The 25,339-nt window shown below is 43.0% G+C and overlaps 1 long non-coding RNA gene across 12 annotated transcripts; it reads left to right on the top strand.

The window, feature by feature from the left end:
- The first annotated feature begins 18,433 nt into the window (after positions 1–18,433).
- Positions 18,434–24,836, top strand: LOC125536895 (uncharacterized). Of its 12 annotated transcripts, none has more exons than XR_015616127.1 (8): positions 18,434–18,975; positions 19,502–19,627; positions 19,691–19,784; positions 20,137–20,222; positions 22,633–22,751; positions 23,510–23,553; positions 23,781–23,913; positions 24,588–24,836. It is a non-coding gene; the product is annotated as an uncharacterized LOC125536895 (long non-coding RNA). The 12 variants fall into 12 exon arrangements; XR_015616132.1 differs by having other exon boundaries at positions 23,793–23,913; XR_015616131.1 differs by lacking the exon at positions 23,510–23,553 and having other exon boundaries at positions 23,793–23,913.
- The last annotated feature ends 503 nt before the right edge of the window (positions 24,837–25,339 follow it).

The following is a 25,339-nucleotide window of genomic DNA, read 5'->3' on the forward strand; positions in this document are numbered from 1 at the left end:
CCAAAAGCCCATGAAGAACCACAAGCCCAAAGGAACATGCTCCTCTAAAGCCTGTTCTAGTTTTTTCTCTATAAGAGAAGGTGCGGTCCAAAGGCCAAATACCCAGCCGAGAAAGAATCAATAAACACGTAACACATCTATTATTTAGGCACGTGGGAAGAGTATTGGATCTGAAGAAGAAGGATATTATTTTTAGTCTCGCAAAACGTAGAAAGAAGACACTATAAGGGCCAAAGGCCAGGTATATAAGAGACATATAAAAAGTCCAAATACTTTATTGCATCAAAGGAATGAACCAATTCAGTACAAAGCAGACACGGAGGCCCAAATAAGAAGCCAAGAAAAGATACCTAAAAAGATTAAAGAGAGGAAAGCATTTGAGAGCACAGTAGACCCCAGTCAAACTGGACCAGAACAGGGGCAACATCTGGATTTATCTCCGTGTCCGCAAACGTACGGCGCAAGCGCAATAGCTCTCTCTCCAAGTGACCAACACGCCGAATGGCAGAGACTGCAACCGTTATGGAAGAACGAAGGGAGCTCCTATAGGCCATCATACAGTCATAATTATAGTCTCGAACCACAAACCCATACAGACGCTGCAGAAAACTTATGGCCTGGAGGGCAGCTGGTACGTTTCCAACGTATCTATAATTTTTGATTGCTCCATGCTATATTATCTACAGTTTTGGACATTATTGGGCTTTCTTATCCACTTTTATATTATTTTTTGGACTAACCTATTAACCGGAGGCCCAGCCCAGAATTGATGTTTTTTGCCTGTTTTAGGGTTTCGAAGAAAAGGAATATCAAACGGAGTCCAAACGGAATGAAACCTTCGGGAATGTGATTTTTAGGAAGATTATGATCCGGGAGACTTGGACCGTACGTCACGAAAGAAAACAGGAGGGCACGAGGTAGGGGGGTGCGCCCACCCCACCAGGCGCGCCTGTAGCGCCCGGAGACCGATGTGCCAGGTGTCGTTCAGTTATTCGCTGTTGTTGCCTTGTCATTGCTTGCGTGTCATGCATTGCATATCATGTCATCATGCGCATTTCATTTGCATACGTGTTCGTCTCATGCATCCGAGCTTTTTCCCCGTTGTCCGTTTTGCAATCCGGCGCTTCGTTCTCCTCCGGTGGTCATTTCTACCTTTCTTTTGTGTGTGCGGATTAAACATTTCCGGATTGGACCGAGACTTGCCATGCGGCCTTGGTTTACTACCGGTAGACCGCCTGTCAAGTTTCGTACCATTTGGACTTCGTTTGTTACTCCAACGGTTAACCGAGGGACCGAGAAGGCCTCGTGTGTGTTGCAGCCCAACACCCTTCCAATTTGGCCCAAAACCCACCTAACTCCGCTCCATCATCTCGGTCGTTCGATCACGATCGCGTGGCCACAAACCGCACCTCATTTGGACTCTCCTAGCCCCCTCTACCTATAAATATGTGATCCCCTCCGAATTTTTCGCGCAGTCCAAACCCTAGCCGTCCTCTACCTCGCGCCCGGACGAAACCTTCACCACCGGCCGGACATGTCCGCTGCCTCCGCCACCTCACTCCGCCCAATGAGAGCGCGACATGTCACCCCGCCGCCGCTTCCCCTCCACTCACCGCGCGCCACATGGCACCGCGCCGCCCCACTTCGCCGCCGGCCCGCGGAGCCCATCCGGGGCCCGCGCGAGCCCGGATCTCCGCCGCCGCCCGCAGGCACCCCGCGCCTCCTCGCTCCCGCAGCCGGTCGAGGGGAGGAGCCCCTCGATCCACGCCTTCGCCACCGGTTTTCTCCGCCGCCGTGCGCCCTCGCCGCCGCGGGCCACCATCGCCGGCGCCGCCTTGCCCGTCCCGACGCCGCTTTCCCTCGCCGTCGCCTCCCTTCCTCCGGCCCCATCCAGATCCGGCATGGAGCTCGCCGGATCCACCCGTTTCCTGCCGCCTCGCCGGACCCCGCTCGTTGCCGGAGTCCTCCATCACCGCCATCGCCATGGATCGGGAACCAGTTCCCCCGCTCGACGACGTTGACCCTCCACGGGGGCCGGTCCAGCTTCCCGGCCAGCGCAGCGCCGAGTGCGGCCCAGCCTCCCCGCCTTGGCCTCCAGGCCCAGCGCGAGCGTCCCAAGGCCATCTCCAGCTCCTGCCTCCTCCTCTCTGCTAACGGGCCGAGGCCCAGGGTGAGCCGCCCCAGCGCCCCCTCCTCTTGCTATTTTTTTTCCCTGCTGCTGGGCTAAGCCAGATTTGGCCCGTGATGTTTTTTTTCAGCGTCTGGACGATTTATCTATTATTCCGGAGTTGCAGTTTTACAGTTTAGACCCTCATGTTCATGCATTTAATAACTCATGAACCGTGCATCGGATTAAAATGAGTTATATATGAAACTTGCTCAGAATTTTGTGTAGATTAATAATATCCAACTTTCAGCTATGTTTAAAATAATTAAAATGTTGTTTGCATTAATTTGCTCCTATGCCATGCTAAAATGATTTAATTCATAACTAAATAACCGTAACTCCGAATTTAATAAACTTTATATGTAAATGGGGTAGAATTTTGCCTAGTTTAACATGTTGGCCTTATTTTGCATGCTTAACAACTCTAAAATTATGTTTAGGGCAGAACAGTACCAAACCTAATATATGCATATGAGGAGTTTCCGGAATTGTTGTTCGTTGCTTCCGGCCTCATTTAAACTTGCCTAGATAGGTAGTTTTGTTGTGCTTCACCTCTTGCCATGTTAATCAACATTTAATATTGTTAGGGTACATAAACGAGAGAGAACTAAATAATTGATGTGGTGCTCCGTCAATATGCAACTCGTTGCATATTGAGCTCCACTTAATTTGTAGTATTGTTTGTGCACTTTGCCATGCCATGCATAATTAAACCGGACATGCATCATACTTGGTTGTGCATCTTGCCATGATTATGTGGTGGTTGTTTACCATGATTGTTTGCTTCTTTCCGGTGTTGCTTCTTCGGGTTGGTTCCGGTAACGTCGTGTTGTGAGGATCCGTTCGTCTACGTCCGTTTATCTTCTTCATGGACTCGTTCTTCTTCCTTGCGGGATTTCAGGCAAGATGATCATACCCTTGAAATCACTACTATCTTTGCTATGCTAGTTTGCTCGCTCTTGCTATGCCAATGCTACGATGCCTACCATTTGCTTGTCAGCCTCCCAAGTTGCCATGCCAAACCTCTAACCCACCATGTCCTAGCAAACCATTGATTGGCTATGTTACCGCTTTGCTCAGCCCCTCTTATAGCGTTGCTAGTTGCAGGTGAAGATTGGAGGCCGTTCCTTGTTGGAACATTTACTTACTTGTTGGGATATCACTATATATCTTATTTAATTAATGCATCTATATACTTGGTAAAGGGTGGAAGGCTCGGCCTTATGCCTGGTGTTTTGTTCCACTCTTGCCGCCCTAGTTTCCGTCATATCGGTGTTATGTTCCCGGATTTTGCGTCCCTTACGCGGTTGGGCTATAATGGGAACCCCTTGACAGTTCGCCTTAAGTAAAGCTTTTCCAGCAATGCCCAACATTGGTTTTACCATTTGCCACCCAGCCTTTTTTTTCCTTGGGAGTCGCACATCCCGAGGGTCATCTTATTTTAACCCCCCCGGGCCAGTGCTTGTCTAAGTGTTGGTCCGAACTGAGTAGACTGCGGGGCCACCTCGGGGAAACTTGAGGGCTGGTTTTACTCGTAGGATGTCTCATCCGGTGTTGCCCTGAGAACGAGATATGTGCAGCTCCCATCAGGATGTCGGCACATCGGGCGGTGTTGCTGGTTTAGTTTTACCCTGTCGAAATGTCTTGTTGTACCGGGATACCGAGTCTGATCGGAATGTCTCGGGTGGAGGTCTATTCCTTCGTTGACCGTGAGAGCTTGTGATGGGCTAAGTTGGGACACCCTGCAGGGATTGAACTTTCGAAAGCTGTGCCCGCGGTTATGGGCAGATGGGAATTTGTTAAGTCCGGTTGTAGAAAACATGAACTTGACCTTAATTAAAATGAATCAATCGCGTGGGTAACCGTGATGGTCTCTTTCCGGCGGTGTCCGGGAAGTGAACACGGTTGTTGGAGTTATGCTTGACGTAGGTAGTCTAGGATCACTTCTTGATCATACTTTTATCGATCGTGCTTTGCCTTCTCTTCTCGCTCTCATTTGCGTATGTTAGTCACCATATATGCTAGTCGCTTGCTGCAGCTCCACCCCATACCTTTACCTTACCCATAAGCTTAAATAGTCTTGATCGCGAGGGTGTGAGATTGCTGAGTCCCCGTGGCTCACAGATACTTCCAAAACCAGCTTGCAGGTGCCGTTGAACCGTGCAGATGACGCAACCAAGCTCAGGAGGAGCTCAATGAAGATCTTGTCCTTTGTGTTGTTTCGTTCTAGTTGATCAGTAGTGGAGCCCAGTTGGGGTCGATCGGGGACCTTTGTCGCATTTGGGGTTCTTCTTTTATTTTGGTTCCGTAGTCGGACCATGAGTGTATTTGGATGATGTAATGTTTTATTCATGTAATTGTGTGAAGTGGCGATTGTAAGCCAACTATGTATCTCTTTCCCTTATGATATTACATGGGTTGTGTGAAGATTACCTCACTTGCGACATATGCCTTCAATGCGATTATGCCTCTAAGTCGTGCCTCGACACGTGGGAGATATAGTCGCATCGAGGGTGTTACAAGTTGGTATCAGAGCCTTCCCCGACCTTAGGAGCCCCATTGCTTGATCGTTATTAGCGGCCGAGTTGTGTCTAGAAAAAAATGTTTTGAGTCAATTAGGAATTATATATCGGAGAGTTTAGGAATTCTTTTTACTTCCCAGTCTCCCCATCGCTCTGGTAAGGCATCCTGACGTAGAGTTTTGACTCTTCTCTTCTCAAATTTCACTAAAAAAAAATTTAGGATCACGCGGGTATCTTGGAATCGTTCCGATGGTTTTATGATGAGAACATTGTCTTGGTGCCTCCTGTCAGGGGTTTAGTGGAAGTGTCCCGGGGAGTTGAGCTCTGAGGTGTTGTCGTCATAATTCTATCGTTGCAGTTCTGGAATACCTGAGTTTAGTACGCCGACATCGAAAATCTCTTTTATGCAGTTCGTTGGTGAGATAACCTCGACGCCACCCAGTACTGGGGCGGGAGTTCGGGAGTATTGCCATAACTTGTATAACGGATGATTTTTGAAGGTTGAGGTAGATGATTTCTGAAGGTTTCTTGGTTATGTGTTGAAGGATGGATACAGCTGGATGTAGGATTTGCTAGTTTGGGTGAGATATTATGCTTCCCCTGTATCCCCAACACCTGATTGCATAACCGGAAAGGTTCGGGAGTTTCATAGGTGGGAATTCAAGTAGCTCTTAGGATATCTTTCCGACAGATGTATGATATGAAATTGGGGTTCGACGTCTAGTGGTCCGCCTATTCACGCTCGATTTTACAGTGGTCTCGTTGTGTCTTAAAGAGTCCTTGGCTATGCCGACTCGGGGACGCTTCGTATGTCATGTGCACTGCCTTGTACATGATGGTGCTGTACGATCGAGCCCGTGTAGGCCCCACCACGAAAACTTCGGACGAAATATCTATTATATGTTTGTTCCGTCTTATTCTGCGAGCCAATCCTTTGTTTTGTTTTGAGTTGTGGTATTCGAGTTGCTTCAATGTCAAGTGTTGATTCCATACCTTTCCCCAAATGGTGTTCTCATACTCCGATTTGAATACTAATCCTTCTTGATCATCGAGATTGTGCTGTCAATCCTTTTTAACCGGTGTGCTTCTCTTCAAGTGGATCCGTTCATTTTTCAACATCCGCAAGATTCAATCTCAGTTTTCTCAACGGTGTTCATTTCTTCCGTCTCCAAGTTGTCTTTGTTTTTCCCACCCTCCCTCCCTTTGTTTTTTCTTCAAGGAATCCGATGTCTTATTCAAGTATCCATTGTATTGATGGAAGTCTCTTCATTCTTTTTCCTTCATGTTTTTACCCAGTGTTTCTCATGAAGATGCTCTACTTGTTCTTCTTTCTCCATTTTTTTTCTTCTCCGGTGGATTCAAATCAAGCTTTTGGTGTTTGATCTTATCCTTTCCTCGTTTCAATGCTTTCTCATGCAGGTGCAATTCTTAATCTTTCACTTCTCGCTATTCATTTGTTCCGGCGTGCTCAAGCTATCTCTAAAGGCTCGTCTTGTCATTCAAGGTCCGTTCAACCTATTTCAAGGTTGTTTATCTCATTCAAGCCATTTAATTCAACAGGTGTATTCTCCTTTTCAAATAATCATTTCAACGGTGTTTCTTTTGAGTGGGCCCTAACCCACAGGTCTTTTCCCAGGATCTTACCTGACTCTTCTAATTTTCCCGGAGCTATCCTAAATTCTTTTCCAAGTTTGACGTAAGAATGAGTTATCATTAGTCAAATACGTTTCTCCAAGATCTTTCAAATTCTTTTGATCGTTGGCTCAACCTCTTCGTTTTGATTCTTCCGGAGTGTCTAAATAATTCATGGTGGTGTTCTCATCGTCATTCTCGGATTTTGAAGACCGAAGAAGAGTTTCTCCTTAATCTTGCTTCATTCTCTTCAAGATTCGTGATTCTAGCTCGTTGCCATCCTCTCATAATTGTTTCGATCGTGAGTATTCTTTTCACCCTTCCGGAGCAATTTAAGAGTCGTCTCAGTTTGTTATCCGGAGTCCATCAAGTCAGGTTTATTCATTCTCAGCTTTCAGCTCTCATCCTCCTAATCTTACCGGTGCATCGTTCAAGTGATCTCTAATCAGTTTGTGATCTCTTCGTTCTCATGTATCTAAATCCTCACAAGCATCTTCGTTTAATTGCTAATTCTTCCCGGTGTTTCTTTATTTTTCTTCTTCGTTCATTTTCAATTCTTACGGTGGTTCGTGCAAGATTCCTCTTCTTTCGTTATCATATCAATTTATTTGTGTTTCAACCCTTCCGGTGGTTTGTTCAATACCTTCTCAAGTTTGTGCTATATCCATCTTAATCCTTTCTACGAGAATAAGTAATATGTCAAATCCGTTGATTGTCATCAATTTAATTGGTGAAGGATAAGCATAATGTAATTCTTATTATTGTTTCATCCAAGTGATCTATTCTTTATTCCGAAGGTTCATCAAAATTCTTGATCTCAATTGTTCATCTTCTCTTTTCCCGGAGTTCCAACCTTTTTTCAATTAGTTCATCACGGAGATCTATCTAAATCTTTACAAGGCTCCACCTTGTGTTTTCAACTACCCTTTCTTTCCGTTTGATCATTCTTTTGTTTACCGGAGTTCTTCATGGAGGTTCTACATGATGGTTCATCAAGGATTTAAATTTCTTCTCGAAGTGTTCATCAATATTCTGTTCAGGGGAACACAAGCTTTCATCATCTTCCTATCCGGAGTGCAATTATTCTTTCTTCCATATCATTGGAGGTGGTATTATGTCATTCTTGATAATTTGAGTTCATATTTTCATGATTCACATGTTGTCAAGATTGGGATATTTTAAATCCATCAATCTCGTCATTGGAGTTATCTTGTGTTATACTTCACCTAAAACTTTCCCTAAGGATTGTTGTTAATTATGGTGCTTATAATTGACCCAAGTTCTCCCATTATCCTCCCGGTGAATTAAGTTTCTCATCTCCTTGTTTGATATCAATCCAATCTATCGGTTTCTGTTAGTGGCAGAATTTCATCTCATAATTTTGAGATGTTTTCCATAAGCCCACTACAAACTTATTCTTTCGTTGTTGGGTTCCAACAACTCCGTGCGACCCTTCTCTTTAAGATGCTTTTCAAATTCTATTGTGGTAGAAGATGTCTTTTTCCTCTCAATTCTTTCCTTTTCCAAGATCCAACTTCTATTCTTTCTCCCGGAGGTCTAGTGATGTTTCTCTTTTCACTCCTCATCTCGGTTTCTCAAGATCATGTTCAATTTCTTCCATTTACAGTCAAAGTGTTGTCCAAATTATATCAGTCTTTTTCCTTCTCTATTTTGTTTAACCGGAGTGTGGTGCCATTCTGCTCAAGTTCTTTTCGCCTTATCAAATTTTGACTCCCTTCTCAACCAGAGTGCTGTCTGAGATCTTTCTTACCCCTTATTCCATTCTTTCAATAGTTCCAGAGGCAGTGTGTGGTGATTTCACCAAGTATCTTCTCATCTTATCAAGTTCTTATTCAATTCCTCTCTTTTCAACTGGAGTGCTGCCCGAATTTTGGTTTTTCCTTGATCCCCTTCCTTAACCGGAATGTTTTATATATATATCTTCCCTTCAACCTCAAGGTTTTTCGAATGTTCTTTGTCCCTCTTTTCTAACGGAGTTCGACCTAGTTGACCTTCGTTGTATTCTTTTCTCGAATTTGTTCAACCTCGCAAGGTTCTTTGGTTTCACTCCGTTGTCAAAGGAGCAACTTAGTTTTTACCTCTTCTCTTTCTCTTCCGTTTTCCCTCCGGTGCCATTCTAGATCTCGGGACGAGATCCTCTCATAGTGGTGGAGTGTTGTAACGCCCGGAGACCGATGTGCCAGGTGTCGTTCAGTTATTCGCTGTTGTTGCCTTGTCATTGCTTGCGTGTCATGCATTGCATATCATGTCATCATGCGCATTTCATTTGCATACGTGTTCGTCTCATGCATCCGAGCTTTTTCCCCGTTGTCCGTTTTGCAATCCGGCGCTTCGTTCTCCTCCGGTGGTCATTTCTACCTTTCTTTTGTGTGTGCGGATTAAACATTTCCGGATTGGACCGAGACTTGCCATGCGGCCTTGGTTTACTACCGGTAGACCGCCTGTCAAGTTTCGTACCATTTGGACTTCGTTTGTTACTCCAACGGTTAACCGAGGGACCGAGAAGGCCTCGTGTGTGTTGCAGCCCAACACCCTTCCAATTTGGCCCAAAACCCATCTAACTCTGCTCCATCATCTCGGTCGTTCGATCACGATCGCGTGGCCACAAACCGCACCTCATTTGGACTCTCCTAGCCCCCTCTACCTATAAATATGTGATCCCCTCCGAATTTTTCGCGCAGTCCAAACCCTAGCCGTACTCTACCTCGCGCCCGGACGAAACCTTCACCACCAGCCGGACATGTCCGCTGCCTCCGCCACCTCACTCCGCCCAATGAGAGCGCGACACGTCACCCCGCCGCCGCTTCCCCTCCACTCACCGCGCGCCACATGGCACCGCGCCGCCCCACTTCGCCGCCGGCCCGCGGAGCCCATCCGGGGCCCGCGCGAGCCCGGATCTCCGCCGCCGCCCGCAGGCACCCCGCGCCTCCTCGCTCCCGCAGCCGGTCGAGGGGAGGAGCCCCTCGATCCACGCCTTCGCCACCGGTTTTCTCCGCCGCCGTGCGCCCTCGCCGCCGCGGGCCACCATCGCCGGCGCCGCCTTGCCCGTCCCGACGCCGCTTTCCCTCGCCGTCGCCTCCCTTCCTCCGGCCCCATCCAGATCCGGCATGGAGCTCGCCGGATCCGCCCGTTTCCTGCCGCCTCGCCGGACCCCGCTCGTTGCCGGAGTCCTCCATCACCGCCATCGCCATGGATCGGGAACCAGTTCCCCCGCTCGACGACGTTGACCCTCCACGGGGGCCGGTCCAGCTTCCCGGCCAGCGCAGCGCCGAGTGCGGCCCAGCCTCCCCGCCTTGGCCTCCAGGCCCAGCGCGAGCGTCCCAAGGCCATCTCCAGCTCCTGCCTCCTCCTCTCTGCTAACGGGCCGAGGCCCAGGGTGAGCCGCCCCAGCGCCCCCTCCTCTTGCTATTTTTTTTCCCTGCTGCTGGGCTAAGCCAGATTTGGCCCGTGATGTTTTTTTTCAGCGTCTGGACGATTTATCTATTATTCCGGAGTTGCAGTTTTACAGTTTAGACCCTCATGTTCATGCATTTAATAACTCATGAACCGTGCATCGGATTAAAATGAGTTATATATGAAACTTGCTCAGAATTTTGTGTAGATTAATAATATCCAACTTTCAGCTATGTTTAAAATAATTAAAATGTTGTTTGCATTAATTTGCTCCTATGCCATGCTAAAATGATTTAATTCATAACTAAATAACCGTAACTCCGAATTTAATAAACTTTATATGTAAATGGGGTAGAATTTTGCCTAGTTTAACATGTTGGCCTTATTTTGCATGCTTAACAACTCTAAAATTATGTTTAGGGCAGAACAGTACCAAACCTAATATATGCATATGAGGAGTTTCCGGAATTGTTGTTCGTTGCTTCCGGCCTCATTTAAACTTGCCTAGATAGGTAGTTTTGTTGTGCTTCACCTCTTGCCATGTTAATCAACATTTAATATTGTTGGGGTACATAAACGAGAGAGAACTAAATAATTGATGTGGTGCTCCGTCAATATGCAACTCGTTGCATATTGAGCTCCACTTAATTTGTAGTATTGTTTGTGCACTTTGCCATGCCATGCATAATTAAACCGGACATGCATCATACTTGGTTGTGCATCTTGCCATGATTATGTGGTGGTTGTTTACCATGATTGTTTGCTTCTTTCCGGTGTTGCTTCTTCGGGTTGGTTCCGGTAACGTCGTGTTGTGAGGATCCGTTCGTCTACGTCCGTTTATCTTCTTCATGGACTCGTTCTTCTTCCTTGCGGGATTTCAGGCAAGATGATCATACCCTTGAAATCACTACTATCTTTGCTATGCTAGTTTGCTCGCTCTTGCTATGCCAATGCTACGATGCCTACCATTTGCTTGTCAGCCTCCCAAGTTGCCATGCCAAACCTCTAACCCACCATGTCCTAGCAAACCATTGATTGGCTATGTTACCGCTTTGCTCAGCCCCTCTTATAGCGTTGCTAGTTGCAGGTGAAGATTGGAGGCCGTTCCTTGTTGGAACATTTACTTACTTGTTGGGATATCACTATATATCTTATTTAATTAATGCATCTATATACTTGGTAAAGGGTGGAAGGCTCGGCCTTATGCCTGGTGTTTTGTTCCACTCTTGCCGCCCTAGTTTCCGTCATATCGGTGTTATGTTCCCGGATTTTGCGTCCCTTACGCGGTTGGGCTATAATGGGAACCCCTTGACAGTTCGCCTTAAGTAAAGCTTTTCCAGCAATGCCCAACATTGGTTTTACCATTTGCCACCCAGCCTTTTTTTTCCTTGGGAGTCGCACATCCCGAGGGTCATCTTATTTTAACCCCCCCGGGCCAGTGCTTGTCTAAGTGTTGGTCCGAACTGAGTAGACTGCGGGGCCACCTCGGGGAAACTTGAGGGCTGGTTTTACTCGTAGGATGTCTCATCCGGTGTTGCCCTGAGAACGAGATATGTGCAGCTCCCATCAGGATGTCGGCACATCGGGCGGTGTTGCTGGTTTAGTTTTACCCTGTCGAAATGTCTTGTTGTACCGGGATACCGAGTCTGATCGGAATGTCTCGGGTGGAGGTCTATTCCTTCGTTGACCGTGAGAGCTTGTGATGGGCTAAGTTGGGACACCCTGCAGGGATTGAACTTTCGAAAGCCGTGCCCGCGGTTATGGGCAGATGGGAATTTGTTAACGTCCGGTTGTAGAAAACATGAACTTAACCTTAATTAAAATGAATCAATCGCGTGGGTAACCGTGATGGTCTCTTTCCGGCGGTGTCCGGGAAGTGAACACGGTTGTTGGAGTTATGCTTGACGTAGGTAGTCTAGGATCACTTCTTGATCATACTTTTATCGACCGTGCTTTGCCTTCTCTTCTCGCTCTCATTTGCGTATGTTAGCCACCATATATGCTAGTCGCTTGCTGCAGCTCCACCCCATACCTTTACCTTACCCATAAGCTTAAATAGTCTTGATCGCGAGGGTGTGAGATTGCTGAGTCCCCGTGGCTCACAGATACTTCCAAAACCAGCTTGCAGGTGCCGTTGAATCGTGCAGATGACGCAACCAAGCTCAGGAGGAGCTCAATGAAGATCTTGTCCTTTGTGTTGTTTCGTTCTAGTTGATCAGTAGTGGAGCCCAGTTGGGGTCGATCGGGGACCTTTGTCGCATTTGGGGTTCTTCTTTTATTTTGGTTCCGTAGTCGGACCATGAGTGTATTTGGATGATGTAATGTTTTATTCATGTAATTGTGTGAAGTGGCGATTGTAAGACAACTATGTATCTCTTTCCCTTATGATATTACATGGGTTGTGTGAAGATTACCTCACTTGCGACATATGCCTTCAATGCGATTATGCCTCTAAGTCGTGCCTCGACACGTGGGAGATATAGTCGCATCGAGGGTGTTACAGCGCCCTCCACCCTCGTGGGCCCCCTGTTGCTCCACCGACGTACTCCTTCCTCCTATATATACCTACGTACCCCCAAACGATCAGATACAGAGCCAAAACCCTAATTCCACCGCTGTAACTTTCTATATCCACGAGATCCCATCTTGGGGCCTGTCCCGGAGCTCCGACGGAGGGGGCATCGATCATGGAGGGCTTCTACATCAACACCATAGCCTCTCCGATGAAGTGTGAGTAGTTTACCTCAGACCTACGGGTCCATAGTTAGTAGCTAGATGGCTTCTTCTCTCTTTTTGGATCTCAATACAATGTTCCTCCCCTCTCTTGTGGAGATCTATTCGATGTAATCTTCTTTTTGCGGTGTGTTTGTTGAGATCGATGAATTCTGGGTTTATGATCAAGTCTATCTATGAATAATATTTGAATCTTCTCTGAATTCTTTTATGCATGATTGGTTATCTTTGCAAGTCTCTTCGAATTATCAGTTTGGTTTGGCCTACTAGATTGATCTTTCTTGCAATGGGAGAAGTGCTTAGCTTTGGGTTCAATCTTGCGGTGTCCTTTCCCGGTGACAGTAAGGGCAGCAAGGCACGTATTGTATTGTTGCCATCTAGGATAACAAGATGGGGTTTTCTTCATATTGCATGAGTCTATCCCTCTACATCATGTCATCTTGCTTAAGGCGTTACTCTGTTTTTAACTTAATACTCTAGATGCATGCTGGATAGCGGTCAATGAGTGGAGTAATAGTAGTAGATACAGGCAGGAGTCGGTCTACTTGTCTCGGACGTGATGCCTATATACATGATCATACCTAGATATTCTCATAACTATGCTCAATTCTGTCAATTGCTCAACAGTAATTTGTTCACCCACCGTAGAATACTTATGCTCTCGAGAGAAGCCACTAGTGAAACCTATGCCCCCGGGTCTATCTTTATCATATTAATCTCCTAATGCTTAGTTATTTCCTTTGATATTTACTTTGCCTTTATTTTACTTTGCATCTTTATCATAAAAATACCAAAAATATTATCTTATCATATCTATCAGATCTCACTTTCGTAAGTGGCCCTATAGGGATTGACAACCCCTATTTGCGTTGGTTGCGAGGATTTATTTGTTTTGTGCAGGTGCGAGGGACTAGCGCGTAACCTCCTACTGGATTGATACCTTGGTTCTCAAAAACTGTGGGAAATACTTACGATAATTTGTTGCATCATCTCTTCCTCTTCTGGGAAAACCAATGCAGTGCTAAAAGAGGTAGCAAGAAGGATTTCTGGCGCCGTTGCCGGAGAGGTCTACGCAAAAGTCAACATACCAAGTACCCATCACATACCCTTATCTCCCGCATTACATTATTTTCCATTTGCCTCTCGTTTTCCTCTCCCCCACTTCACCCTTGCCCTTTTATTCGCCCTCTCTCTCTATCCTCCCTCTCTATTTGCCTCTTTTTGCCCGCTTGCTTTTTGTTTGCTTGTGTGTTAGTTCTTGCTTGTCACGATGGCTCAAGATAATACTAAATTGTGTGACTTCACCAATACCAACAACAATGATTTTATTAGCACTTCGATTGCTCCTCTTACCGATGCTAAATCTTGTGAAATAAATGTTGCTTTGCTGAATCTTGTCATGAAAGATCTGTTCTCCGGCCTTCCTAGTGAAGATGCCGCTACCCATCTAAATAGCTTCGTTGATTTGTGTGACATGTAAAAGAAGAAAGATGTGGATAATGATATTGTTAAATTGAAGCTATTTCTTTTTTCTCTTAGAGATCGTGCTAAAGCTTGATTTTCGTCTTTGCCTAAAAATAGTATTGATTCATGGAACAAGTGCAAAGATGCTTTTATCTCTAAGTATTTTCCTCCCGCTAAGATCATCTCTCTTAGAAACGATATTATGAATTTTAAGCAACTTGATCATGAACATGTTGCATAAGCTTGGGAGAGAATGAAATTAATGATACGTAATCGCCCTACTCATGGTTTAAATTTGTGGATGATTATACAAAATTTTTATGCCGGATTGAATTTTGCTTCTAGAAATATTTTAGATTCGGCCGCGGGAGGCACTTTTATGGAAATCACTTTAGGAGAAGCTACTAAATTCCTAGATAATATTATGGTTAATTATTCTCAATGGCATACTGAAAGATCTACTAATAAAAAGGTGCATGCGATATAATAAATTAATGTTTTGAGTGGAAAGATGGATGAACTTATGAAATTATTTACTAATAAGAGTGTTTCTTGTGATCCTAATGATATGCCCTTGTCTACTTTGATTGATAATAATAATGAATCTATGGATGTGAATTTTGTTGGTAGGAACCACTACAAGAAATATGTCAATTTGTGACCTTTATTATTGACCGTGGATAAATTGGTCGTAAATCTACGACCATTTTGAACCAATTGGTCGTAAGCTTTTTAAGAGGGTCCAAACCCTAAACAATAACGGCAATTTTAGTTAAAAAAGTCATTATTGCCTTACACAAAATGGTCATAAGCAGCCAACAATAGTCAATGGCCTTATTTTTGACTGATTGTGACCAATCTAGATGGTCATGACGTTGTAAACATGGATATATTGATATGACTGGATGCCACCTCATCAATTTTGCTTATGTGTCATGTCTGTGTGTGAATTTTCGTCTATGTGTCATATTTATGTGTAAATTTCGGCTCACGTGTCTGGACAGAACTAAGGTTTCAATGTACCACTAACGGATAGGACCGACACAGTGACCTAAGGCCCACCAAACTGACATGCAGATCCCACCACGAACATGACAGGTAGGACCCACCACCGACCTTAGAGGAGGGGCCCAAATGGAAGAGCCAATCAAATTAATTAAAACAGCAAAATGGATCAAATTATTAAAAAAATGAATAAACAACATGACGGATAGGACCGACACATTGACCTAAGGCCCACCAAACTGACATGCAGGTCCCACCATGAACATGACAGGTAGGACCCACCACCGACCTTAGAGGAGGGGACCCAAATGGAAGAGCCAATCAAATTAATTAAAACAGCAAAATGGATCAAATTATTTAAAAAATGAATAAAAAATGCATATAAGAAGATTTGAACCCAAGCCATCGTCCTCCCCATAAGAGCCCCACGCCACTACACCACACACACCTTAGATGTAGGAAATAAGACGTGGATCATACTTGATGCGCGCCTGCATCCAGGAGCTGCCGCTTCGCTGAAGGGATCGCCACTTTGGCCGACCCACGTACGGGTTTTCCTACGCTGCTTTTCCTTCACTGTTTCTTATGGTTTTTTTTCGTTTTTCTTCTGCGGCTTTCGGTTTTCGACTATTTTGTTCAATTTTCAGTTGTTTTGTTTCAGTTTCCTTTTTTCTGTCTTGGTTCCTTTTTTCCTTTCAGTTTTTCTTTTATGTTTCTTTTTGTTCTACTTTTCTATTTCTGTTTTCTTCTCTTTTATTGCGTATTATACAAAAGGTTCACTGCATATTACAAATATGTTTGCCGTATTAATAAAAATGTTCATCATATATTCTAAAAATACTTCATCTTTGCGTTATAAAAATGTTCATCATGTGCTACAAAATGTTCACTGTATATTATAAAATTGTTTAACGTATTTTTTACTAAACGTCCAATGCTTATTTGAAAATTGTTCAACGCGTACATTGATATTCTTTGAAAAATGTTCATCTTATATTAAAAGATGTTCATCGTGTATTACTTAAATTGTTCAACGTACATTAAAAAAATTCAATGGGTATTACAAATTTTCAGTGTATATTTTCCGAATTTTTCAAAAGGTTTCAATAGTTATACTATGGCACCTCATATTTAGCGCTAGAACTCGCTAGTGTTCAGTTAGTAGCCCTCATCCGCAAGAGGGAAATCGTGAGTTTGATGTCTCCCTCACGCTTAACATTTTTGTTTTATTTTTACTTGTCTAGAGCTCGTTCACCTCCTCATGGGCCGGCCCATTTGTTGTGCCTTTAGCAAATGCTACACCACTTGCCGCCTGCAATTCAACCTGGGCCATCGCGATGCATAAGGGCGCCCCTAACTGGGCTGACCCATTTTTTTCTCTGTTTCTTTCTCTTTTTTTCCTTTTTTTCTTTTTCCTTTTTTACTCGCCTTGTAGTTTTTCAGTTTCCTTTTCTATTTCATGTTTATTTCTTTAAATAGTATGAGAATTCAATTTTGCATTCTAAATTTTAAATAATGTTCCATTAGTTTCTCTTTTTATTTTTTCGGAGAATTTTAGAAAATGTTGTTGTTGTAAAAAAATTGACTGATTCAAAAAGAAAAGATGTCCCAATTAGTTGGGCCATATTTATCCCAGGGAAAAATAATCAAGGCTCTCATTTCAGCCCATCTAAAAGAAGAGAAAAAGGCTATTATTTTTTTATAAATATGATCTAGTATTTTTAACTAATATTTGGTCCAATTTGTCTTTTTCACGAGAGGTGGATCAAAGATGCCGACACACAATCATTTGGTCAATTATACATTAAATATGGCATAGTATTTTATAAAATTGATTTGGTCCAATTTTGCAACAAATATATGGTAGGTCCTTCACAAAAAAAACTCATTTTGGGCACTCAAAAATGGAAATTGAATGTTTCGTCCAAGGAAACTGAAAACTTCCTTAGGCAACGTTGTTTGCCATTCCAAGATGCACCCTTGTGCATAATATGAGATCATTTGAACAACCTATGTCATGAATGTGGCTGTAAGATTGATCATTTAGCTTGAAAGCCATGAATCTTCACACATGATAGCTTCTTTCTGGGAACAATTTTTTTAAAAAATTGTCGTATTACAAGTTTATTATTTTTCCTGATAACTTGGTCACATATAATGACACAATGTGAAGGTTTCCAATTTTTTGATTTTTTAACTTTTTATGCCCATTTCAAAATGCGGTCAAAACGGCGGGCATGACCGTCCCTAGCTAGTGGTTGAATCTTAGAATTTTTTTGTGTTTCTCTGATTAAATAGATATTTTTGTACCTAAAACTGATTTTTTGAAAAAATCATGAGCAAACTATGAGGCAGTCGCAATTCAAACTTGACCCACTTCCAACTAAATCAGCGGGAATTTGTCTTTTTCACGAGAGGTGGATCAAAGATTTTTGACACACAATAATTTGGTTAATTATACATTAAATATGGTCTAATATTTTATAAAATTGATTTGGTTCAATTTTGCAACAAATATATGGTAGGTCCTTCACAAAAAACTCATTTATGGCACTCAAAAAATGGAAAATGAATTTTTTCGTCCAAGGAAACTGAAAACTTCCTTAGGCAAGGTTGTTTGCCATGCCAAGATGCACCCTTGTGCACAATATGAGATCATTTGAACAAACTATGCCATGAATGTGGCTATAAGATTAATCATTTGGCTTGAAAGCCATGAATCTTCACACATGATAGCTTCTTTCTGAGAACACTTTTTCTAAAAAATTGCCGTATTACAAGTTTATTGTTTTTTCTGATAATTTGGTCATATATAATGACACAATGCGAAGGTTTTCCAATTTTTTTGAATTTTTTTATTTTTCATGCCCATTTCAAAATGCGGTCAAAATGGCGGGCATGACCGTCCCTAGCTAGTGGTTGAATCTTGGAATTTTTTTGGTGTTTCTCTGATTAAATAGATACTTTTGTACCTAAAACTGATATTTGGAAAAAATAATGAGTAAACTATGAGGCAGCTGTAGTTCAAACTTGACCCACTTCCAGCTGAATCGCCGGGAATTTGTCTTTTTTATGAGAGGTGGATCAAACTTTTTGACACCCAATCATTTGGTCAATTTGTACAATAAATATGGCATAGTATTTTATAAAATTGATTTGGTCTAATTTTGCAACAAATATATGGTAGGTCCTTCACAAAAAAACTCATTTTGGACACTCAAAAATGAAAAATGAATTCTTCATCCTAATAAAATGAAAATTTTCTTAAGAAACAATATTTTTCATTCTAAGATACAAACTTGTGCACAATATGATATTATTTTTGAATATTTCATGTGAAAAAATAGAAGAAAAATAAAAGGAAAACACAATTGCATGTGTGCTTTATTCTCATTGGTGGAATTACTTGTGACACGGATCGATGACATGGCGCCCATCCATCCATCCATCTACAGAAAAAAAAAAGAAAATGAAAAAAAGATCCCACCCTCCCCTCGCTCGCTCTCTCCCTCACAAACCCCTCTCTGTCTTGCAACCTCTCCCTCCCCCCCATGAACCTCTCTCCCTCGCCGCCACCCACCACCCACATCGGCCAGTTCCGTCGAGCTTCGGCGGCGCGTATCACACCCCCGAGCTCCCCTATGTCCGCACCTCCTTCCCCTCCGGCTAGAATCAGCACTCAAGCCGTCCACCAGCCCCCGTGGTAGCTAGGGTTTCGGCCGCCACCCCTTACCTGGCCGGGATCCGCCACATCCGGCGACGTCGAGGCCAGCGGGCGCCGGATCCGTCACCGGCGTGCCCAGGTTGGTCCCTCTCCTTCTTGTTCGCCCCACCCTCTTCTCCTCACCTCACCTATTCTTTCCTGTGATTTCCTTTCATGCATATCCATGGCGCGAACGGAAGAAGCAGGACAGGCACAGATGGAGGAACACCGTCTTCATCCCCTGCCCCGACGCCAAAGGTGATTGCGTCAAAAATATGGAGGCGTTCAGGAAGCGGGCGGGCAAGTTCAAGGAGCAAGTTGCCAAGCAGCAGCAGGTAAGCACCATCTGAGATCTAAGGATTTCTGCCTCGCGGCATAGTCGTTGGTCAAGGGGCGAGATTTCCCCTTGGCATGATTTGATGCGTCGTGCGTGTGGGAGCCGCCAATGAATGAGAGAGATCGCCTGCGACCCTCGGATCTGCTATTGAAATTGCTATGCTATTATTAGAGTTTAATTCCCTAAGCTGCTACTGACTTATACTACAGAGTGTTAAACTGCTAACGATTTAGACTACAGACCATTTAATCTTATGCTAAACTGTTGCCTTCGTTAGGTAGAGGACGCTCAGTATCATCCCTGTCGTGTCGCCTTGCTTAACTGTGTCGGTTTCTAGGTGTATATCTATGGATGCACTGAATAGCTAGTATATAATGTTCAAATATTTTTCGTGACTTTGCCATGGAAAGTTAGCGTCGGATTTTTTTGGTTTAGTACAATGCACAAATGTTCACATTGCCTCAATGGTGCATATTTTACTGTATCAGAACAACTGTATGCTTCCCTCATTGATGCTACTACAGATAATATATTTGAGTACGCGGATGCCGGAGGGGTCGTGCCTGAGGAGACCGAGCTCGCCATGCTGCTCCTTTTCAATGCCAACAAGGGAAGGGCCGACGAGGAGAACAGGGTCCCTACACCAAGAGGTTAGGTTTCCCTGGCTGCTCGGTAGTTCTCGGACAGCTCCCTAATTTTCCTTGGTCTTGTAGGTAACTGGCGCAACAGCTGTAACTTGAGACGCTGGACTGGAGGAAGGATCATGAGGAGAACAACTACACAATGTTGTGGATGAACAGGATGATGGTAAGTAATTCTTGAGTATGATAACATGTCATCTAGCTCAACCATGTTTATCCATACCTTGCAAGACATTTGGTGAGTATATTTGAGAAACCATACAAGGCTTCTCTGTATTCACCTTCTATGTCATGCTGCCCTTTCACGCTATGATCTTGTTTAGATGCACACCGCTCACTTTTTTAAGAAAATGTGTGATGTAAATACTGGGAATGTGGATATATAATGTATGAAATTGTGGCTGTAACAAATTATTGTAAATTGCTGAATGTTCTATTGTTTCATAAGGATAAACCAAGATATTTTATTTACCATGTATTATTTGTCACCGAGTAATGATCTGGGGTTGTGTGTGTAGGGAGGGTGAATCAGATCTAGGAGCACATCGACTAGGAGGTTTGCCGACACGACAAGTACCGTATATGTGTCTACTCATCCAACCTGGTAATCCTCCATTTGGTCACCTTTGATTGATATCCTCCAAAATAGGAGGAGATTCTGCTTTTGCTTAATCTTCTTGTGTATGCGCTTCTTGCACCTATTGATGCTACAAGTTAAGTAATCAGATCAGCCCTTCATGTGTTGTATGCAACTTTTGCTCCAGTTTGTTGTACTGGGCGTGAACTATTATCAAGATTCCAACATGTTCTTCATTTTCTTCTATCAGTATTGCTATAATACCCCTTTGGGTCTTTAACATTTGCTTTTTCTCGTGGACACATGTATGAACACTTAACCTGACTTCATTCTTTCTAGATCTCATAAGTAGTAATTTCTTAAAGATTGTATAACATGTATACTTCACTTTAATGCATGTGTGACAGCAGTAGGCTTCTAATTAAATAATTTTCTAGAATAAGCTGGGTAGGGGCAACTTATTGCAGCTTATTCTAGAAAGCAGCAAAAGAACTGGCCTTTAGTAATTAGTATGATCTTCTGATGTCGGAGTCTCTTTAGGAGGTGGAGAGTTTACACATATGATATAATATGAATTTTAACTTACTAGTGTTTAATATTTCTAACCTGTTTTATGGAAGAAACAAAAGTTGGGCCACGCAGCCACATAAAACCCTCTAAAATGCCCACTGCTTGCATCCATGTGACTTGCTTATATACACTGTCTGCATTCTACTCTCAGCTTGCTGCATTTTTCTTATTTCATGTTACTAGTAAGCGTGCACGTGTAACACACGTATAATCATAGGAAAATACGAGATACCATACAAATCACTATCTAACAATAGCACACTTACAAAAAGTTGGACCATCTCAAGGTTTTCTTCTAGCTCTGCACCAATACTTTTTACTGAAAAAGAATCATACACGCCTACCTATGTATTGTATGACATAGCCATAAATCTGTCTTAAAATGATACCATGAATCTAGTGAATCCACAATGAATATTTCAACTGAACTAAATCCACGACAAGAATTATGGGACGGAGGAAGTAATATTTTTACATGCTTTGGGATTGTGAAATGGAATAATGATAAGTTAATCTTAAGGCCCATAAAAATATAAGAACAAAAATTACCTACAATATATAGTAAGACAACAGTCAACTAAAATTTGATTGTAGAACTGTAGGATGTTGGTTTATTACCAATAAAATTCATTGCTGATTAGTAGGTCAAGTTCCCTCTGAAGGATAACAATAATGGCGGCATGATCTTGAGGAGCATCAACATGATTGCAGCGTACCTAATGCTCAACCCCTGAATCTTCCTTCAACTATTGCCAACGATTCAGTTTATCCACATGCACCGTGAAACTCAATCAACTGAACAAAAGCTATAATGTAAACAAATTAATGTAACATTTTCTAAGTCTGTCCTCTTATTTAGCATACTAAATTTTCCTTTCTCTAAAAGAACAATTTCATACACAATATGTACACAAAAGGAAAACCAAAAAACTCCAGTTCATGACAAGTATTTAGCATACTAAAAATTTCCTTTCTCTAAAAGAACAATTTCATACACAATATGTACACAAAAGGAAAACCAAAAAACTCCAGTTCATGACAAGTATATAGTTTGGTAGATAGAAAGACTCTTATGACATGGATCATAAAATAATTTGTGGAAATATATGTATGTTTGTCCTTAAGTAGGTTAAACGTCTTTGCTCGGAGAAAATTAGAAGTACATAAGAAAAATTTCAAGGGTTCTACATTCAACGGCTGCAAAAACTTCAGGTAGTACATGATATACATGGCATAAGTTTCTTTCAGATTTATCACATACCCATAAATGCAAGCCAACCCAAACAGTGCCTTGCATGCATATACTGCAAGAGAGCATTAACCATGTGAGCGCATATAAATCAAGCTTGCCCGAACAAAACAGAAGGAAATCACTCGTAGAGAAATCAGATAACCATATGAAGTTATTAACTTCCACCTTCTCATCATTCAAATGCACCCTCTAGGAGCAGCAGTGGATAAACTGAATCGTTGCACGCTAGTAACTAAAATAACCCCACAAACTACAATAAAAAACTGAATCCATGATAAGAAAAATCTAAACTGAATACCTTGTAGACCATGCCACATATGCTCAAAATAGATAAACGGATCAACGTGACAGTAGGTTAATATATTAGGGCAAAAATGAAGTGGGTATATGGGGTAGAGCAATCAACGTGCTGGGTCAATAACTGCAGGGAGTCAATCGCGGAGGAGGCGGCTGACCGGTGAACATTTATGATATTTTCTAGGCCACAAAAAGTGTCTGGGACCAATTAAGTCATTCCCAAAAACAAATATGAGGCGAACCTGATGGATCATCACCCCAATTTTTGCCACCACGTTGTATGTGATCCCCTAATTCGAGTGTGGTGGATTGGTGCAGACATTCCTCCAAGCCAACAAAAACTGCATTCAGTTTCAGTAAGGAGATACATGATTAAAGGAGTATCAAACACCCACCTCTATGTTTCAAGTAGAGGAAACAATTCCTTGGAGCTAGTGGTGCGTAAAAAATATTTTCTATATATTATAACTTGTACATGATGTTTCCTGTCTCCAAACATTTATTGGCATGATCAACATAGCATAGCTATCAAGGATCAAGTATTTGCAATGTAAGCGGCAAAATTCCACGAAGCTACGAAGCATTCAGTGAATTTGCATTGATTCTGAAGAGATAGTGAATTTGAATTTCTGCAACCTGCCAAATTTAACTATTTAAGAATGAGGTCACAATCAAAAAAATGTTGTGCTGGTCAACCAAAAAGATTAATCATAGGATTGTGAGTCTATAGTGCAAAATTGGAAATAATAAGCAGTACACATCCCAATTTCAAATTCCTAGCAATGCTTTTCATGTAACATTTTCATAGAGTACATATGAGCCCATAAAGACATCTTACCATATGTCATGATTATTAACTATGAACAAGAAACTAAAACCAACCTTCTGACAAATACGGCATCGCCGCATTACAAACGATGGCCGAGCTAAAATTAAAAACATGAGAAAGTAAAAAATACATGTATGCTATTGGTAGTACCATCAATCCAGAACAAGATCATAATTTTTTTTCAAAAATATATATGGCCACAAAGAAAAAGAAAATGGTGAATGCTCTATAGAACACGAAACATATGCTCAAAATAAAGATCCGAGCTAACAAGAGATGGGCTGAATAGATCAAGGGAAAATCAGTTACACTCTTTGTTAGTGATATGGATATGTCTTAGTATATTGTTTTGTTAATTATTTGCAGGCCTATATATTTGCATGGAGTCCATGTCCGGCTTCTGACGGCATGTAAGTAGGCCAAATGAAATTGTCATGTGGAATGCAATGTATACAACTCACATGCATGCACATTGTATCCTTTCCCTTACCAGATTCTAAACTGGACTAAAGCATTAATAAGAATTCCTCTAGCTTACATTACTTTGGGCAATGGAGAGGGTTGTAGGTCGCTTCCTGTTGTATTCCATTATCTTCTCATCAGACACTTGGGCATCCCAATTTTGACCCCAATTCAGTTGTTCTCGCAGATTTTCACCTAGGGCATTTGCATCCCCATGATTAGGCGTGATTGTCAGGTCCTTAAATGGAGAACATTCTTCTGATCGTAATGGAGATGCAGGTGGATGATGATTATTCATCTGTGTGAAGGTAAATCCATGGGGAAGTGAAGAAATCAGTACACGCACATAATTGAGCATAAATACTCGCTCCTTATTGATGATGATTACTTATGAGAAAGGATATGGGTTTCCTTGGCGCTCCAATTGGTGAGGGATTTGTTGCAGAAAGAGCTCCATGGGCATGTCGTGGGAGGCATGGAGGGCCGTCGGCGACATGCGCGGGTAGGCGTGGAGCGGACGCGCGCTGGGGGCGGCCGGGCGCGGGGGCGCGCAAGGTGGCGTTTGGGACGGGGACTGGCGGGGGAGCAGGGGCGGCCGGACGGGCGCGGACGCCGGGGGAGGCCGGGCGCGGCGGGCACTGTGGGAGGAGTGTTGGCTGTGGTAGAGGAGCAAGCGCGGACGGGGAGCAGGGGCGACCGAGCGTGGAGCCAGGAGCGGGGCGGAGGGGCGGCTGGGCGCGTCGGATGCAGCGGGGCAGAGGAGGATTAAGCGGAGGGCGTGGGTTGCTGCGTGGAGGAAAGTTAGTGGTTTAACCGTACACTAACCGCGTGGTTGATGCTAAACATTAAACATTGAGATGATTTTGATCGTCAGATCTCTCCATTAGACGATTGAGATGTATTGGTTTTCCGCCCTCTCATGCTTTTATAGGGGTAGTAGATGCTTAATTTGCTTCTCATGTGTTGTCCCTTCTGTTGCCAGGACGAAATGCTTCTCGGAATTCTTAAAGAGGAAGACAATGGAGCCATGATGTTGTTGTGCAACAGGCTATGTTTTCTGTAATACCATTTGTCTTGGCTGTGTATCTTACTTTGTGTGTGCTGGGATACTCAAAAAGCTATCTCTGTAATTTAAATCTGTGTTATGTTGTCTGGCGTGTGTAACCTTATTTTGTGTGTGCTGGGATACTCAAAAAGATATCTGTCTAATTTAAATCTGTGTTATGTTGTATGGCGTGTGTAATCTTATTTTGTGTGTGCTGGGATATTCAAAAAGATATCTGTCTAATTTAAATCTGTGGTGTATTCTTCACTGAACTTTACTTGTAGTACAGTTTCAGGTCTAAAAAGGTTAAACGACCTAATAATACATAATGGATCGGACATGGGCTTTGGCCCAGTAAAATAAATGTGTATACAGTTTTATGGGCCGGCCTTAATGGGCTTGGCTTGCCATAAATTGTAGACTCACCAACTCTCGAAGCTCTAGCCATTAGAGAAGCCTTGGCATTGGCGGATGATCTATATTTGAGGCGGGTTGAAGTTGCATCGGATTGCAAAGTGGTCGTGGAAGACTTACAGAAGGACACTCTTGCGAGCTACGGTGCAATTGTACATGAAATAATAGCCCACTCTTCAGTTTTTGAGTTCTGTAATTTTAAACATGAGTCTAGGAGCTCCAATTATGAAGCTCACAACTTAGCGAGGCATGCATTATCTCTCGGTGGTGGCCGC

The sequence above is a fragment of the Triticum urartu genome, chromosome 2A (assembly GCF_056163025.1).
Source record: "Triticum urartu cultivar PI428250 chromosome 2A, HENAU_Tu73, whole genome shotgun sequence".
In the NCBI taxonomy this organism is placed as follows: Eukaryota; Viridiplantae; Streptophyta; class Magnoliopsida; order Poales; family Poaceae; genus Triticum; species Triticum urartu.